Below are 18,787 nucleotides of genomic sequence, written 5' to 3' on the forward strand. Positions count from 1 at the left end.
TATATATAAATGACTAAACTGATGTAGCTATTATGAAACCTGGCTTTTAAAATACTCGCTACTGTCTCGAGAGATCTATGGTGATGAAAAATACCGGGGTGAGTTGAAATAAGTTTTATTGTCAACGGCGTTTGATTTACGACTTGGGACAGGAAATTAGGCGTATCCACGCAGTGCGCATGTAACGACCCCATTCTCGGTTTAATGCCACACGAACCATGTAACATTCGTTGCCCTTTCTTAGGACGGACTCATGTTCCTTGTGATGCCGTGTATATCGCAGTGGTGTCGTATGCTAATGCCTCGTATTTCACAATGGCTTTCACGTTATCACTATACGTTAATTCTGTAGAGAAGAAACTAGAGTGCGGAGTTCTGGCCTTGAAGCATACCAGCAATAACCATACCTAATAGACCGGAAAAATGAGTCAACACTTTGCTTAAATATGTGTTTCGTGAGAAAAAAATACCTGCAAGTCTGGGAAACACATTTTGAACAATATTTATATCTGATCTAAATATAGATCGATCGAACTGTTGATGAAACGAAGGGCACAGGGTATAAAAGTAGCGCCTAGACGTCGACAAAGGTTAACTTTCAGTAAACTAGAAGTTCGGACGACGCAACCATTCTCTGAAAAGGATGACGGAGTGCTTGTAAGTTTAAGAAGCCATCGACGCCTGCTGAAGAAAGCAAGTAGGTAAGTACTATTTACCGTCATTGAAGTGTAAACTTGTCCGGAGCAGAACAGTTTTTCATTCGCACGATCACCTCTTCTTATTGGTAAACTTTGAGCAAAGAGGATTGATTACATCTGCAAGCTTTGGCAGAAACGGCTGCGCGAAGGGAAAAAAATATTTTGCTATAATCGGTTTATAAAATCGTGCCTGTGTTTAAAAATAAGAAAGAAATCCATTTGAAGTTCTTTAGGAGTTTGGTCGATCCATCTTCGTGAGTGAACCCCACCGACCAACCTGTAACCTTACTTACGCACTTACGCCATTTGTTAAATCTGAATTATTCAGGTCGAACGTTTACGCTCGATCGGAAAGGTAGAAAGGAATTTGAAAATCTGTTTGGAAATAAAAAAATAAACTGATTTTAGAATGCAGCCACGATCTCTGCGGTATCAGAGTTACACGTGGCTGCTCCTCTTCTGCCGGGATACGTATTCTTCATATCGATATCGCTTAGATTTTTCGCCAAACTGTGGATTTGCATCAATGTTGCGAAAACGCTCACAAATTGAGTATTGACCGAATCGATGCATGCAGGAGTTCAAGTGAGCTTAAACTTGCTTCCCGGTTGACTTACAATTAGTTATGGTAACGTAATCGTGACAACCATGGATTTCGTGTATCCAGGAAGTACCTGCTTCTGCACCCTCAAAGAACCGACTTCTTCGCCCAGAAAAAGCAATCGGCCAAATTGTTTGCACGCTGATCGAATTGTGCAAGAGTTTGTGGTGGTGGGATTCTACCAGCTCAGATTCTTAGGATTGGGTTCATTTTGTTAATTGTCTCGCTACTAGGGTTGGCCACAATTCGTAAACGAAGAGCTTCTTCCCGTCTAAATTTCCTGGACGTGATGGGCATTGATTCGATCGATTGACGATTCAGTGAATGTGTTTTTCACCTTTCCGATAGGGTTTGAATCCCGGCTGCGATGACACACATCGGTGCGAATCGAACAACGAAAAATGCCGACAATAGAGATTTAACGCCCTAATCTTCCAATTTAAAAGGTTATCAGGAACGCTGATTAGGAAAAGAAATTAAGTGAATCAGCTCAAGAAGAAGAAACGATTCATTGCGAAACGTTGCGTTGCTGACGAACAAGCTTTTCCGAACTTAATTATTCCATTTTAGCCGCAAATTTCTCGTATAATCTGAAAATAAAACATTTGTATGCTAATAATCACGACTGAATTCGTAAACAGCAACCAAGTTTCAGTTATCAGTAAAACAAGAGATTAAGAAAAAGTGAATAAGGAGTTACACTCAAATTTCGCCTGCACGTGAAAAACGGGGAACGAGAGAATGGCTGATTTCCCAAGATTAAGTTGAACCAAAATTTGAATATCAAACAGATACGATTGGTAAAAAATAGTAAAACTACTTGTTTTTCTTCAAGTAGAAATAAACTAGTAAAAAAAAAAAAAGAAAGAAAATCTTATATTCAGCGGTATTTACCTGATCGCTCATTCTCTCAAATAAACTTTCGCTCGGCTACCGTCAATTGCTATACTGCTTGCGGGCAATCGCGTTATATTCGCAACGTGGGTACCCCGCTGTTCGAGACCTGATTAAGCGTTGTTTTCTAAACACCGTCAGCGTAAATCAAGTTCGAGCTCGCGATTTCGCGTACTTACTCGATCTTATCTCAAATGCGAAACTGCCCGCACGCCTTCAATTCCTTGTGACTTACAATCAGTTACTGCCAATTCAAGCAACAAAGCAAGACTGGCATGGCAAAGATGACCGAACTATTCGCGAATTTCACGTTTCACAGTTTGCCGTTTCAACAACTCGGCCTTCGCCCAGACGGGATTCGAAAATGAAGTTTGGACTGCCGTAATCAACGAGCGCTATGCCGAGGGACATAACTCGATGGGAAACGGATACTGCCCTAGGATCCTAGGATCGATACCTCTTCCACTGTTACGTCTGTACAGCATTGTACAGGTACATACCCACTCGGAAAACTACATTACGTGTCAATAGCCCCGTTGTTCGAAAAGAAGCTAGGAATTCGACGATGATAAATAAACGGTGTGTAAAGAGCAGAGCTTCTTTACACTTAGGTATAAAAATACCCGCACACAGAGCGTTCCTCGGTCTTGGTTGACGTGTGAAAATAGTTGAGGATGGGTATTTTTCACGATAGGCTTCTGCGGACAGATCCGGAGTCAAATTGAGGCGAAACGAAGGAGAATTTCACAAGCGTCGAAAATTTTTCTGCACAGTGGTAAACGTAGCGCCTGATAATTTCCGTACAGTCTGATAAAAGCACGAGCGGTGAATTTCTACTGTGGTGACCGTCTAGAAATTCGCGGGTAGAGAGATACCTAGAGGCTTTTAATCAGGCCCGGTATTCCCGCATTTCTATGACAGCGGCAAGACGAAGGTAAACTCTTGACGTCAGTTTCAGGTGAAACGGCGACTGGATTCTAAGATAATTTGCGTACCTTACACACGCGGGATTCTCAGCCACGTACAATGGCATCGGCTTTTGCTGATGATTGACGCGAGTTGCCCGTGAAAGAGGCATCGCCTGCGAATCGTTGATCAAACGGGGCCCTGATGATGCTAATTGACAGAATGCCAAACGAACGATGCATGTAGTTTCAATCAGGAGATTCGAGATACAGGGATTTTATCACAAACACGTAGAAGAAGGTAATTTGTGAGCCGCGGTCTAAGTTCAGTCGTTAAATAATCGTAGGTATAACTTATGATGTGTACGGGAAGGCATGGCAGAAATTTAATTTCATATTGACAATGCGGAGAGGGTTACCTCGGGGTATAGTTTGTAATTCAGGGAAAGTTAACACGAATTCCGTGAGGCAGATAAACGTGATACGAATAGCAAAGGCTTTTTATATTATATGGATACCTACTTACTACTTGTTTCTCCAACAATGCCCGGCATGAATATCCCGCGGTTCTCGTTTCAGGCTGGTTAATAAGGAATTTAGTGTTATCCTAACAGAGACCCGAAGGGATCACGATCGGCCTACGTCGAGCCCTTAAGAAACGGGGTTACCAACGTTTTCCCAAAGAGGATCGCGCAGCCTCGATCCTTGTTCTTTTTACGACGAAAACCGTAAAAGTCATCCGTCTAGTCCGAACGGTAAATTAGGCTGAGTTTACAGCTGAGCGTCGCTCTTTTTATACATCACAATTATAAACGTAGGCGGAACTTACTGCTGCAGCTTGTGAATTTCCCATATTAACATTCCACGTGCCGAGCGAGGATTAAAGAGGCTACGATGAATGCTTTTTCACTTGTTTCATTGCGATTTAGTCGCACATTCACGATTCATCAATTTTAACATCATACATCATCATATCGTACATAGTATGTATTAAAGTTCGAAACCAAATTTTGGACGTTCGGAAAGTGACGTCACCCAAAATTTTTTTTCACTTGACGTCATCGATCTATAGTAATCGTCGACGACGAAAATCTGCTGCCGAATTCCTCTGCAGATTTCGAGTACCAGGTTCTCTATCTCCTAGATCCTACGCTCCAGGTCCGCTACCCGGTGAAACTCGACTTTCACGACAAGCGCTCCGTGGTTTTGGCCGTCCAGGTCCTTTACCTTGTGGATTTCGACCTGCAGGACTAGCGCTTCGTAGTTACTGCACTCGAGGTCCGCTACTTGATGAAACCAGACTTCACGGACTAGCGGATTAACATTTATTACCCATTGAACAATCCTCAAGCATCGATGGCGTGAGGTATTTGGTAAATCTCGTATCATCTGGTAAAACACTGACAACGAGTAAGCGAGCGCAGCGAGCGCACGAGCACTAAAACTAGTTACACTAGGCATCTGACCCCGAGCGAGCTTTAGCGAGCGAGGGTTTTAAAGCTAGTTTTCATTAAAATTCAAGGTACAAAAATATCCAAATTATAAACCAGAGCCTAAATATCGACCTTTCGTTTCAAATCACTTTAAAATCATCAAAGTTCACATAGATTCGTTCGTTTTTATTCCAGGATTACTTATTTCGTTGAGAAGAGTATCTACAAATATGCCATTTCACAAGACTGCACTGATATTAATTTTGATTAAAAAATCGTAATAAAAAGCTTACCAAAACTAAAAAAACCACGTTAAATCTGTTTCAGTAAATTTGTTAAAAATTTTTTTTCCCAACAAAATAAGCCATCATGGATGAACTGAATTGAATATCGATTTGATTTTGAACTGTTTTCAATGGATTTGAAATGAAAAAACGACATCCAAGCTCTCATTTATAACTTTGGTACTAAACTTTCTTCGATCTTCAGGAAAATCGTCGTAGCTTCATAATCTATAAACTGTATAAATTCTCACTGTCCAATTATCTCGTAATCAAATCAACGAAAAGGCACTGAAATTTGACTCGTCAACCACCTTAATCGAGCCTTATCGTTAATAATGTTGCTTCAATTTTCTTCGGACATTCGTCGACCAGAAAATCAATATTTTTACTAGAGGTACCAGGTGACGTTGAATGGCTCCGAATAATTGTACGTGCCGTCTGATGATACAGCTGTCCTTACCTTTGCCATTACATTCGCATCGCGACATTGGTATTCATGTCATATCCATAACATCCATTGGAACTATACCGAGTCTACCCAAAGCAGGTAAACTTCGAGAAATTATTCTCCGTTACACAGGATAATTCAAATACCAATCCAATTAGTCGAACTTGACGCACGATTATAAGTGACGAATATGGCAAGCTCACACCTGAACGAACCGACGCGTCTGAAGAGTCCTCGAATATCATCTAAGCGAATAAAACTCCGACATTTCCGTCGTCGTGAGCCCAAAAAGAGACATTCGAGTCTCTGGATCACTGCTTTTTCTCGTGATAAAACCAAGGTCAATATCATCTCGAGATACCGTAATTATGCAACCTGTGGAGTCGGTTCACCGATAATTAGTGCCAGGATTTATATACACAATAATAATCATGATATTATATACATACGGTAAATGCCAAACAAGTTTCTTTTGAACTTCACGATACGGATCACAATTAGTCAGCATTATGAATTTACAAAGATACCATGTAATTATATTATACCCACCTATTACGCGAGCACCGAAAAGCTCGGCTGCAGGGTTGGACCCATTCATTATACAGATAATAAGCCAATCACGACCTTAAAATGTTACTCTAATCGGTTTGGAGAAATACTCTTGCTCAAAATAACAATCAGATTGAACTGTTGTTGATCGTCGCTTTGCAAATTTAAGCTCTTCTCTCCTTCTTATTGAAACCTTATCAAGCGTTCACTGATGTATAAGATATACAATATGGTACATTTCGAGGGTGACGAAGACCAAGGTATCCAATCGCTGAAAGGCAAAATGCTCTGCCGGTTAACACGAGTGAATTCAATACGGATTCAGCAGTGATTTACTTCCCACGAACTGCTTAGAATTTCATTTGTAAATTGTTTGCAGATTACTACTTAATGAATCAGCAAACTCATTTGAAATTCACGTGACAGTCTGACGGACGGAAAGTGTATAATAAATTCGTGAATGTTCCAGAACTCGGCCAGAACACTTGCTTGGGACGTTAAAAGCATTCAAGTTAGTAGGAAATGGCGGGTAGAGCAGCAGAATTTAATTTAACTTCCAATTTCTCTTGCGGCGACTGAAGGACTTCGTAAGATATCAAAATTTTCTGTAGACGTTGTACAGTAGTAGGTATACAGCGAATCGCAGGAGGCAGCCTCAAAACCCTTAAAAGAACAACTCGCAGTCGTATATAAAACAGGCTCTGCTTGTGTTCAGCGGTGGTCGATATAAAAATTTTATGCATCTCGGCCGTTCTTGGAATGAGAATTAGATATCGCATAAAAATACCAAGTTCATATTACCATTCAGATTAGGCTCGTATACATATAAATAATATACGTATATTGTTACGTTACGCCGAATGCTTCGAATAAACCATTGAGCCGAGTTCTGTACAAGTAGAGAAGAGAAAAGAAATTAATGAAAAGCTGAGGGGATTGTAGAAAAAATAAGCAAAAAGTAAATGTACGTCATCAAATTGTATTGTCACTCGAGATCGGAAACCAAACCCTCTTAATGTCGTTTTGCCGGAAATTATGGACCGATAAAAAGTTGAGTAGCTACTCGATATGGTTCGATAGTCGAATCGTTTTCTGTAACGATCTTTATATAATACTTGGAGAGATTTTTACCAGAGCATCCTGGTACAGGTGAATCGAATTTCTCCTGACTTTAAAGCGAGGATAGCCTTGTTTTGAAATTTTCTGTCGACAGATTGAATAAACCTTCCGTTGGTCGTAGTGATGCAAGCTTTCCACGTCCTCGTACGATTTCAAAGCTCTATATCTATAAACGATGAATGAATAATTCAAACAAGTATAATCAGTAAACGTGAGATTATTAGTAGATCGAAATTTCTGTCTGAAATAATATTTGCTACTGTATCATTCGTAAACAGACAATCGATTGTATATTTAAAGTGGTAAAGCAGCAATGCCGAATGAGAAGAAAAATCGACATAGAGACGATTCTGTACAGTGTGATCGATCAAGTATTGGAATAATGAAAAGTAAATGTTATCAATGGATTCCTTTCCAATGATTCCTTTCTTGCTGCACCGCGCATTTATACGATATAAAATAAACCTTTATTTTTCTAGAACGTATATTCATTACACGTAAATGCCGTTTCGCGGTCCTTTTACGGGTGGAAATAATCGGGCCTGAATCAACAGCCGTTAGTTACATCGTTACATGAGTAAGAGTTGATCTCGTTATTCTTGGTCGAGAATTTGCCTCGGGGTGGAGCGTTTACGAAGAAGAACGTCGCGCGGAAACTATGCCTTTAAAAGCGACGCTCAAAGACGGCAGATGCCGGAGACCACCTACTATGGTAAAGGAAATTTAATAGCGAAATAAGATAGAAGTGAAATGGAACCTGAAAATGACGAATGAAACGGAGGGGTGCAAATTTCCCGAGTCACGAAGGTGTCGCCGCATATTATTGATCGATAATTAAAGTACACTAAAAAAATAGGCATCTTCATTTCTACAAGGTATAATATTCTCGGTAAGAATCTGAAAGTTTTGCGGTTTCCGCGCCCTCCTTTTATACCCACGAGAATAATGCGCCATTTGGTAAAAGATTCATTACGGACACCGCCCTGTAGGCTTTTTAGCCATCAATAAAAAACATTGTCGCGTTAAACGCCGCCATCAACTATCCGGGCATCGTACATTGGGGTGGAAAAATTGCCTTCCCAGGTGGTTTTAGTCGGACAGTTTTTAAGGTGCCCCGCTGCTCGAGAAGCAGCTTACGGACGATTTCGTGTACGAAATTACGTCACTGATTAACGATCGCCAAGTTTGGAAATCGATCGGCAGGGTTGAACTGAGTAATTACAGGCGTTACGCGCTCCGTTTCCGGTACGATTGGAATTTAACGCGAACCAGGATCATAGCCGGAGTAAAGGACGTGGCCGAGGGTATATTTCACCGTCGCATCCATCGAGCAAACAGTAAACAGCGGTTGTAATGGCGATAGGTATAAGTATATCCACTCGGCACGCGTCGTGCGAGGAGCTTCGGAGGGAAAGAAGGAAGACGATCTATGAATAGCTTGAGGCTTTTGGAAGAGAAAGAGAGAGGGAGAGAAAAGAAGTAGATGAATAAAGAAAGGGCGGATGGAAGGTGAGGGAATAAACAAACCGGATAGTGAAAACTCAGGGAACGGATAGGCGGTGGCGTTAGGAGTCAGGGGAATAAATGGGTGGTGGAAAAAAGTGGAAGAAAATGGGAAAACAGCGAGAGGCAAAACGCGCACGGAGAAACCGGGTGTCTGGTGTTCTCTTGACGGAAGACGAGAATCTGACTGACATCATGACGCAGAAATGGATTTGCAAATTATACCCACGAGCAAACGTGCGAGAATATATTGTAATTATGCGTGGGTTTTTCGTTGGACCGTCCGAATTACGCTCCGTGTAAAATCCGTATTAAAATATGAAGATTTATACGTAAATACCTTTGTGTGCTGTAAGTTTTTGTTTGGATGATACCGTGCGTAAAAAATTTCAACGTGAATACTCCGAAAACCGCTCTGAAAGAACGAGGTTGGAACGAGTGGTCCGGACTTTTCAATTTTTTAAATCGACAATTTGAAACACGGTTCGATTTTCAACCGCATTAGAAGAAAAGACTCTTTCGTTATGCGGTGTGTTAAATTTTACTCGAATGTATCTCAACGATTTTTTGCCGATAACCGCTTCAACAAAAAATATACGATCTTTCTTAAACTTTTTTCCTACATTCGTGCCATGTGAAAGGCTAACCTATTTCGTCTACGTAAGCTCAGGTATTGAAATGGTCCCGTTTATTGAATAGCCCAACTTTTTTAATCATCGAATATTGTGAGAGTAAAATAGTGAATTCATACTTCTGAAGTTAATTGGTCGAATGACTATAAAAATTCAATTTTAAGAAGTTAAATATTTTTCTTGCAAACAACTTTTCATGGCCGATAATTATCTTCCTGCGATGGATTGAATTGAGCCACACCCTCTGTTACGATATGTGTATGTTTTTGCTTGACCCCGATGTAAATTATAAACAAGTTGCGCAGTTACGGTCTGTAATGTAACTCAACATCGCGAGGGAAAATCACAGTGGAGTTTCCTGCCGATCGAAATCTCCGGGGCCATTTTTCCTGAGGCGGAAAGTTCACGATGCCTGCTATAATTGTCTCATGCAAATATGACGTCGCGTGTTTTTGCAAAGGTCTAGGTTCGTATACCTGTTTACCTCTAAAGTTGAATCTTACGCAGACACGTCGCGCTGATAAGAAAAACCAAGTCGGCACCTTCCTACGAACAAATGTTCGATAAATATATCCACGATGTTACGACGAAGGCAGATAGTACGAAAATATTGAAAGACCTTCGCGTCAGTTAAGATATTCATCAAAGCTGATGCCTTTCCCCGAAAACCTCCGATCTAAACTCGTTGTAACTTTTTGAATTGCCATCCATCCGCGGTCGGATCAAAGGAAGACTCTGCAAATTTGCGTTGAAGAGTTAAAGACTCTGCAATAGCAATCGCAAAACTGGATATTCTAGACAGACAATACTCTCGGTTGCTTATCACCGAATTTTACTTGCGCATTGTACGTACCATGTTTTAGCTGCAGAAAATCACGTCCGTAAATCTCGCACCTCACGAACTCGACTCATTGTCAGGGAAATTAATTACGCTGTTAACTAAAACGCCTCTAGCATATACGTTTAAGCGAAAGTAATCAGGTATACGTTTTTCTCTCGAGCAACAAATATTTTATACAGCCACCCGCGCGTTATGACGAGCGAAAATTTTTCACTTTGACTGATTGTCAGTCAGCGAGGTAAAACTCGTTCGACGTTCTTGTATAAATTGCCAAATTTAATCTATCGATCAATTGTTTCTCCATTAAGCGGTAGAATATTGGAATCGAATTTCGCTGGAAACTTTTTAAACGTTGATTTTTCGACATTTTCGTTTATTACATACCTACGGGGTGCTGAAAGTGTGTAGATAAGGTGTATTAACGATAATGACTGTAAATCATTCCGGCAGGATATTGTTTATGGCGGTTTGTACGGTTTTCAGGAATTTTTCACCATCTGTTCACCCCGCGCCGCGGTTAAACATTTCCGAATAAGCATACCTGCACGATATTTCGCATGGCAACTAAACTTGCTAATATACCGTGCGTTCTGACATTATATCCACACATTATAGTCGAGCGTAAATTTATCAAGAATATTTCGCGTGAACACCTGCTCCCGTTTAGCATCTGCTTTAAAATTTGGAGAAGGGAAATTTTCAGTATTCGAAACGCCTCCGAAATTCGAACGCTTCAATCTCTTTGGCAAAAAGAAATTCTGATCTCCAATTTTCAGCCTGTGACATCATTTTCGCGAATAATAGGTTCTTACATGAGCAGCGATGAAATTGAGATATTTTTTTCAGAGGGTAAAAAAATATCGCGAAGATTGATGAAATGTTGAAAACTTTGCCGCTCGTTCGTTTCTTGGTACAGATCGATCGCTAGGTCCGGGAAAGCTGAATGATGATAAACAATTATCGAAATATTAGACTCGACACATTTTATAAGTAATAATCGGTGCTCAAGGATCGATTGTAAAAAGATTAAACAGCTAAGATCCTAATCATTTTTCAGGCGGGAACCGCTTCGCCTAGGAAAATACGTCAGGTATCCAGTTCTGTTTACGATCCTCTTTACGATTCGTTCAAACTATTATGAGGCTAGAAGAAAATAAACACATCTTCGCGAGCATTCGCATCGATAAAACTTCAGGTATTTTAATCGGGAAACGATGACGCTGCCTACTCACGTCACGCTGCATGTGCTTTCTAACGTCATTTTATGTTCGCGATATTCGCAACGAGGATAAAATCTATCAAATCGACGTTACATTAATGCCAGATGGCAAAAAGTAGATTTATTTTATTACTGGGGTTCAAAACAAGGGTGGAATACCTGTACGGTTGACTTTGAAATTCTATAGAAACGAATTTTCTTCGTACAAGTGTAGAATAAGTGATTAGATTCTCCCCGGCTTTTGTTGTCGCTCTGCATAAGAGGTAATTTCAACCTTCCTCGCGAAATTACCTATACAAGGTTGAATCGCGCATCCTGTCTCTGCCTATAAGGAGAGATCGCTGGTTAATTAAATTCTTATGCATGATCATTTAAATTCAAATTAAACCCTTATAAGCCTCGAATTACGCCGAGGATATGCGGAAACCTGCAGTACAGCTTTTTAAGGCCGGAACTTAAAAGGCTCGGAAGTGAAAAAATTAGATCTCAGAGTCATTCTAAGGATTTGAAATCGGTTCGTTTATCGATCCGTCGACACGGCAAGTTTTTATGATAATATGCATAGCGTGTTCGCCTGAAACGTTACACAGGACATTGTTTTTGCTACGTGAAATTAATTTATTTGTAAACGTGAAATCTTGGGTAGCGAAATGTGGCGGACACTTTTTACGACAGGAATAAATACTTTTCACTCCTGCGGATACTGTGTCTTCGTTCACGGAGCGAGGAATCTTACCCTCGACCCTTTTAAGCAACCCTTTTAGTTCCATTTTCAACCAGCCAGGAATCTTTCCATTCTTAGTCTTGTCCTGGTGGACGTGTACGGGTTGTTTTCAGCCTTCCTCCAGTGCTGAGAATTGTTTCAGCCGCACAAAGATCGTAATCTCTGGTGTTCTGTGGATACTAATGCGGGAAATATCGTAACTTTTCAACATTTTTTCCATTCATAAGCTCTCTTTCAAAAAGAGCCGGATAATCTGTAATTAAAGGAGGGTAGAATGATCGCTTCAGCGATACAGTTTGATGAAAAATTATCCTTTCATTTCTATAATGTATCGTCTTTACGGAAATATTGAAATTTTTTTTAAAGACGTGCGTGACGCACCGTTTTATCGCGGTGGCGTTGAACTTCCGAATTTGAAAAGTTCCGCAAAGCGCCTAATTCCGGATGATTTGGTGTCGAAACTTGAAAGTAAAGAAATCAAACTTTTACAAAACAACAAAGTTTCGATGGTCGGAAAGCCGACGGCTAAAAGTTCCGAAAATTCAAGTTACGATAGAGCAAACTTTCGAAAACTTAAAATATAGTCCTTTACTCATACAGCGTAGTTTACGAAAAATCAGAATAACCGGGATTCTGAGTGTAAAAATATCAAAAATCCAAAACAAAGAAAGTTCAAAGTGGTGAAATTTCACCAAGTCGGAAATTCGCGGAACTGAAGATATTCGATCATTCGGAATTTCGATGCTTCAGGTTTTCAAATTTTCTCATCTTCGCACTTTCGGAACTTTGACTCGTCGAAGTTACGCCCTTTCGGCATTTTGTCTTTTCTGAATTTTGCACTTTCGGAACTATGAGCGTCGGGTTTCGAATCATTCGAAACTTGGATGTTTCTTCAAAATTTTAATTCTTTACTCTAAGCTTCGTCACCGAAAAATTTTGAATTTGGCGTTTTCAGAACTTTTCAAATTCGGAGTTTCAACCCCGCCCACTTTTTTCGAAGGCTAAGTTCGTTCTTTTATGCTCACCGTCCAAGTACACCGCACCTTCAGAATACGGCGTATTTGGGGATGTTTTGGCCTCAATCCTCGTGAGAAATTGAGCCTGCAACCTGATGCGTATCTTCGGATAATAAACACTCCGGGGACGCGTCTACATCGCGTCAGTGCGTATTACAGCATGAAATTCGTCTGCAGAATCGTATTTCGGTAAGCTACGTGCAAGAAAAAATTTGTTCAACTTACCCTACGATGCTGCAATCAAATGTGTGGAAAGAAATGTTTCGTTAATTCGAAGAAAGGTTTCGCTTGATGAGACAAATTGTTGTTGTAACTACTTTCTTATCGAATCGAATTACACTTTTTTTTTATCCAAAAAAATCTTTCTTCCTCCATATTTGATCGCTATATTTGGTAAAGTCAGCAAGTCCTTTCTCTGTGTGTAGAGAATTTGACACCCTTTTCTGATGTGAACATTCCGAATGCTGTGCAGAACTTGCCACGAAGCACGTCTCGACATTGAGACGCTTTAAAATTTTTTAATATAAGATAATATAATCGTAGTTTTTCACACCGAATCTCAGAGTCGAGAATATTTAGGTCAAAACTGCGAACAGTTTACATAAATTTATTTTTTCTTCCATCTCTCATTTTGTACCCAGTCATAGTAAAATCTCGCGCCATCGTCTGACGCCTAAATTGCGAAAATCGAATATTAGAAAAAATTTTAAGAATCTGTTACATAATCGTATTGTATTTTTCGTCAGTATTTTACGTTTTCAACTTTTCAATTTCAGTCCTCATCGGATGTCCAAATTAAACTTAAATAAAGTTAAGCATCGTTATCGCGCGTTATAATCAAAAGCTCGTATAAAATGCCTCCGGTTTTAAACGGATACCTGCGGGTAATTGTTCATTAAAATTATTTCGTGCCGTAAGAGATCACAGAGATCAGTTTACCTTTCAATAAAGATTCATCGTAGTCGTGTTCAAAGAGTTATACTTTTAACGCTTGTACGAAAGAAAAAAAAAATTGATGCTGGGTCAAAAGAGGCTCGAAGATGAAAACAAGATCTTCTTGTAACAAGTTTTCGCAATAATAACAAAATTTTCAATTTATGTATAGAATATAATATATACGATGGACGTGTTTTCAGTGTGGTTTCACAAAATCTTCAACGGAGCTTGTATCCGTATTTCGACACGGGGGCGGGAAGTCTTCACAGATTTCTTAGATTCGATATATATTCTGTGCGTGTTTGCATAAAAAAAAATAAAAACAGAATCGTTATTTTTTACGTCCGTTCATTATATGCCGTCAATTTTTCATCAATATCGAAGTTCGAAAAAGGAATACTGGAAACGTCTCATAATTTCAATGGTGATAAAATAGTTGAACGCTTGAAGCCGATTGTGAAATACATTTTTTTGTTCAGTTACAACATCAAAAGTCCATTTTCCATTGAACGGATAATCCCAAAGCGGAAAAAAAATTACCTTAATTGCTATGGGGGAAGTGTGGATATCCCGGGTGGATTTTCGCGTGGATTTATACCGCAGAAAGTGTTATTAAACAATGTATATTCCGCAATTCAACGGCAAACTGGCTTGGTTTATTATTGATTTCCTCGAACATCGAGGGAACCTGAAAGTAAACATTTGGTAGGTGAAAAATATTGGCCAATTCACCGTTCGGAAATCGTAAGGTTAAATCCGCAAAAATTATACATCCTTTATCTTTGAAACTCAATTTACATACCAAAAAAAAAAAAAAAAACTAAACAATAAAATATTTCGGTTTGAAATTCAATATTATTTACAAATAAAAGTTTAACAACGAATTCGGACAACGTGAAATCGGAACAGACGACCCGAAGCGAAATACTTGCTGAAAAGTTGTCAGGAATTTGGTGTTGAAAATTTATAGTCACCGAGTGGGTAATTGAAGGAAAGTTAGTCCTGTCGGTGTATAAATCACCGGTTCGCGTGTGCCGTGAGGTAAAAAGTTTGAGCATAGTCGTCAAGTTTCGTAAACCTTGGAAGCTACGAGTGAATTTCTGGCGAGGCCGGAATTGCGAAACGTTTCAATGATCATCCGGTGTAATTAGTCGAGCAGCCGGATGAGAAGTATCTTGCAAAATTTCCTCGGCAAAAATTTTCCTCTCCTCTTTTTTTCCCCGCCATTTTTCATCACGTCATCGATTTCCCCCCGCGATATTCGCCCGGAATGTCTAAACACGAGGCGATGAGACGCCGCCGCGCCCACGTTGTTTGACGAAACACGTGATAAGGGAAACGAGTACGATGACAACTCACCAACACGTGTCGTCCTCCATTCCCGCACTCAAGTGCGGTTTAAATATCCACGTAGGCATATATGGGTGAGCGTAAACGTTACGTGACAACCGTGTCAACTTCAAATCTCCTTCCATCCACCAGCACGGCAACAAACGATAAATTTCACCCACCACATATATAACATGTCGGATTGTTGTAGGTCCGCATGTTCTACCTGTAGGTATTGCGGAGAGGCGCGCCATGCGAAACCGAAATAGATCCTCGACAATTCCGACACGTTAAGAGGCTATTGAATTTACCCTCGTTTCGCGTTTCCCCGATCAGGGGGTTAACGAAACTGTTTATAATAAGCACTCGGGTAATCCGCATGATTCACAATGCTTTCGGCTTTTCCTTATAGCTGGACCGAGTTTCTCTTCAGTTTTCTTTTTCAAACAGATTTTACTGCGGCTTATAACGGTTACTTTTTGCACTCTATCGCGGTTTCGTAATTTTTTTTTTTTTATGAAAAAACAATTTCTTGGTTTCTACACGCATGAACTTGTAGCTGTAATTTTACCGAAGAAGCAGCTAGAGCAGAGTAAATATGAAATTTCCAACCATTTCATAGCTTGCCAATGTAAACTATCAAAATGTCGAAAAAAATGTATGCCTAGAAGTATACTAATTTTGTCTGCAGTCTTACTTGTGTTTAGTTTTTTTATTCCATGCCTCAAACCGAATAGAACTGAAATTTTACTAATTTAAACATTTAAAACAAATTTAAATCGACAGTAATAATTTAATTGTCGTTATAAGAATTAGAATTATTGGCATTACGGAATGATTTTCACCGTATAATACACATTTTTGATAGACTGGCTTGGATTATATGCATAGGATAAACAAATTGCAAGTGTTTTTTCGAAAAAAAAAGAAATTAAAATAAAACAAAGTGTAAAGCAAAGCGTAAGACTGTAACGAACGAGGGAAAATAATGTCCATGCATATACAATATAACGAATAAACTATCCGCGGTAAGGTATAAAAGTGTGATGAAGCAATGAGTAAAAGTTAAATTAAAGCTGCTGGGAGTGTATAATATGAAAACAGCGCGAAGTACGAGTCGAGTACCAATATCTTCCGCCCGTTATATTACCATATACCGCGCTGAGAGATTGCATTGTGATTCAGAAAACTAAAATAATTTTAAAAAAATCCACGTCCACAACGGATGAGTAAATAGAGCCGGGGGTATCCGCTACCTATGTAAGAAAACTGAATTAAACCTTGGAAGAAGTTAATAAAAATTCTCACGGGCGAGGGAGGGAGGGAGAAGAGAAGGAGAGGGATGAAGGCTCGCAGGTTACGAGAGTAGCGTCGTCGTCGCCGCCGATGCGCGTTATCAGTGTGAGATTGAACCTGAGGAGGAGAAACGCGTGCAATTCGCCAAGAGCCTCCGACACGTCGACGACGGTAACCCGACGGAGCAAAGCCCGCTTCCAGTTGAACACAGACCGCGGTGTAGGAAACATCTCGTAAGAGTCAGGGGTGGTCGTCGTGTTTTTTTCACCGTTGAGAAAATTGACGGTGAAATTATTCAAATCCCCCGCGAAACTCCGACCAGCTTCCCGTCAAAATTCAAATTCCGATCGACGACTTGACGCGCACTTTCAGCCCGCGCACAACCGACTCGCGAGAGAATTACGCTCGACCCGATCAACCGCAGTCAGTTCCCATACTTTGAACCGCACTCAACGGGGTTAGACTTGTGATCGCGTTGGCAAATTATTGTACAAGACTTTGAACTGGGATCGGGGTGAATTGGGGTTTGAAAATATTGGAGAAAAAATTAAAAAAAAAAAAACAACAACAATTTTCTAAATATATTTCTAATTTTTACCAATCACGACCGACGGTATCTATAAATTATTCTAAATCGAATTTTTAATATGTATAAAGGAATCGAGGAGAAAAGAAGACCGTTGAACAAAACTAAGTGATATTTAAAAAAAAAAAAAAAAAAAATAGCGATAACCGACCAGTGCGGATTGTCGGACTGTTTTCTTTACTGATCAGCTGTGATTTACGCCCCGTATATAAGCACAAGTGTCAGACATTCCCGCCGTTTCGAAGCTGGGAGCTATTCATTACCGATTATCTTATTGTACTCAAGTAAGTTGAACAATACATACGTAGGTTTGATCACTTTCCTTACGCAAAATATTGATGCTTGATACACGATTCACGGAGGTATATAAATAATATTATACATATGTATATTCCTGTATAATTCGCATCCGTACGGACAGGAAAGGAATATTAATTCTGTTTTTATCCTTCCGGGCGATAAACTCGCTTTCAACTTTTAAAGGGTGCGACGTGCATAAGTATTTATGGAATATGTATAGTATATATACACAATATCGCGGGGGTGAATTTCAATAAAACTCGACTTAACACGGGAATGAAACAAGTATATTACAGCGAAACAAAACCAAGCAATTAAAAAATAACTACTGTTGACAAGAACGAGACTTTTTGCTCACTACATAAGATCATTATAGTTATACGAACGGAATAAATAACTTTCAACATTTTTACTTCATCCGATTGTTTTATAAAAATCATAATTTTCCATCGATATTTATTAATTTCTCGATTAAAGCTGCAGCTTTACGTATAAAGTATAAATTTAGAATATCCTCTAAATGTGGATGGTGAAAAATTTGTGAAAAAAAAAAAAGAAAAAACTGCAAGTAAATCGCTTTAATGAAAATAATGCTTTTCAATCAATTATTAATTGTTTCCTCTCTTTCTCTGTTCTATTTTATAGTAATAATATTGTGAAAATTTGCATGTACAGTGACGCATTTATGGAATATCCTCGTACAGATCGATCTTTGTAACCGAAGATACTCAAACAAATCGTTCGGTAGTCCCGATGGGCATCATCCTCAAACTTGTGATCATTTAGTTTGGTGAAACCAGATCAGCAATTGGGGTAGAATCAAGTTATTCGGCTGAGTCATCCGATAAATCGCCGTATTCACTGCCACTGGAATATTTCAAAAACAAATTTTATTCTTGCCTTCATTGTTCGTAAAGTATGCAGTGTACGGGTGATAAAAAGAAAAGCGTTGCCTGGAAATCATCTCGTGATCTGCTCAAATTTGGAAAAGATTAAGCAAGGGGGAAAAAATGGTGGAAGTAGCGGACCGATGGATGAACCAATGTTCTATGAAAATATTCACGAAATAGCAAATCGAGCGCTAAATATCGCAACTTTGGCGTACCTGCAGCGTTCTGTACAAAGCGTGCTGCACCATAGCTGGCGTAATTGAAACTCATAAATTCCAGTCTCAAGGTCGGTTTTAATCTTAATTCAAGTTCGTCACGCGGAAGAGATTCGCGTCACCCGCGGCACACGCGTAGCGGAAAAAAAAAACGACAACAAATCTAACCGTTTTCATTTATGAACAACCATCCACGAAATTCATAACATTTACGATTAACGATGTAATCTCAAATGTAAAATCAACTGTTGTCAAGTGAATTATAATTATCATGTCGCGTCGTTGATTTTCGACGTAACCGCATCGTCTTTTTTTCGGAAACATAATTGTATCTCGTGTTAAGTGTAAATTCTGTTTCGTAAGTTACAA

General features: G+C 39.5%; 1 protein-coding gene across 4 annotated transcripts in view; it reads left to right on the plus strand.

The window, feature by feature from the left end:
- The first annotated feature begins 296 nt into the window (after positions 1 to 296).
- Positions 297 to 18,787, plus strand: part of LOC124213989 (orexin receptor type 2) — a 61,491-nt gene continuing 43,000 nt past the window's right edge. For 3 of the 4 annotated variants that reach the window (XM_046615887.1, XM_046615891.1, XM_046615894.1), the window contains exon 1: positions 16,557 to 17,297. The gene's annotated coding sequence lies outside the window, so the exon portion shown is untranslated. Of the gene's footprint in view, positions 702 to 16,556; positions 17,298 to 18,787 lie in introns of those variants that run through there. The other variant, XM_046615889.2, reaches the window with a different exon arrangement.

Source organism: Neodiprion pinetum, chromosome 3, assembly GCF_021155775.2.
Source record: "Neodiprion pinetum isolate iyNeoPine1 chromosome 3, iyNeoPine1.2, whole genome shotgun sequence".
Taxonomy (NCBI): Eukaryota; Metazoa; Arthropoda; class Insecta; order Hymenoptera; family Diprionidae; genus Neodiprion; species Neodiprion pinetum.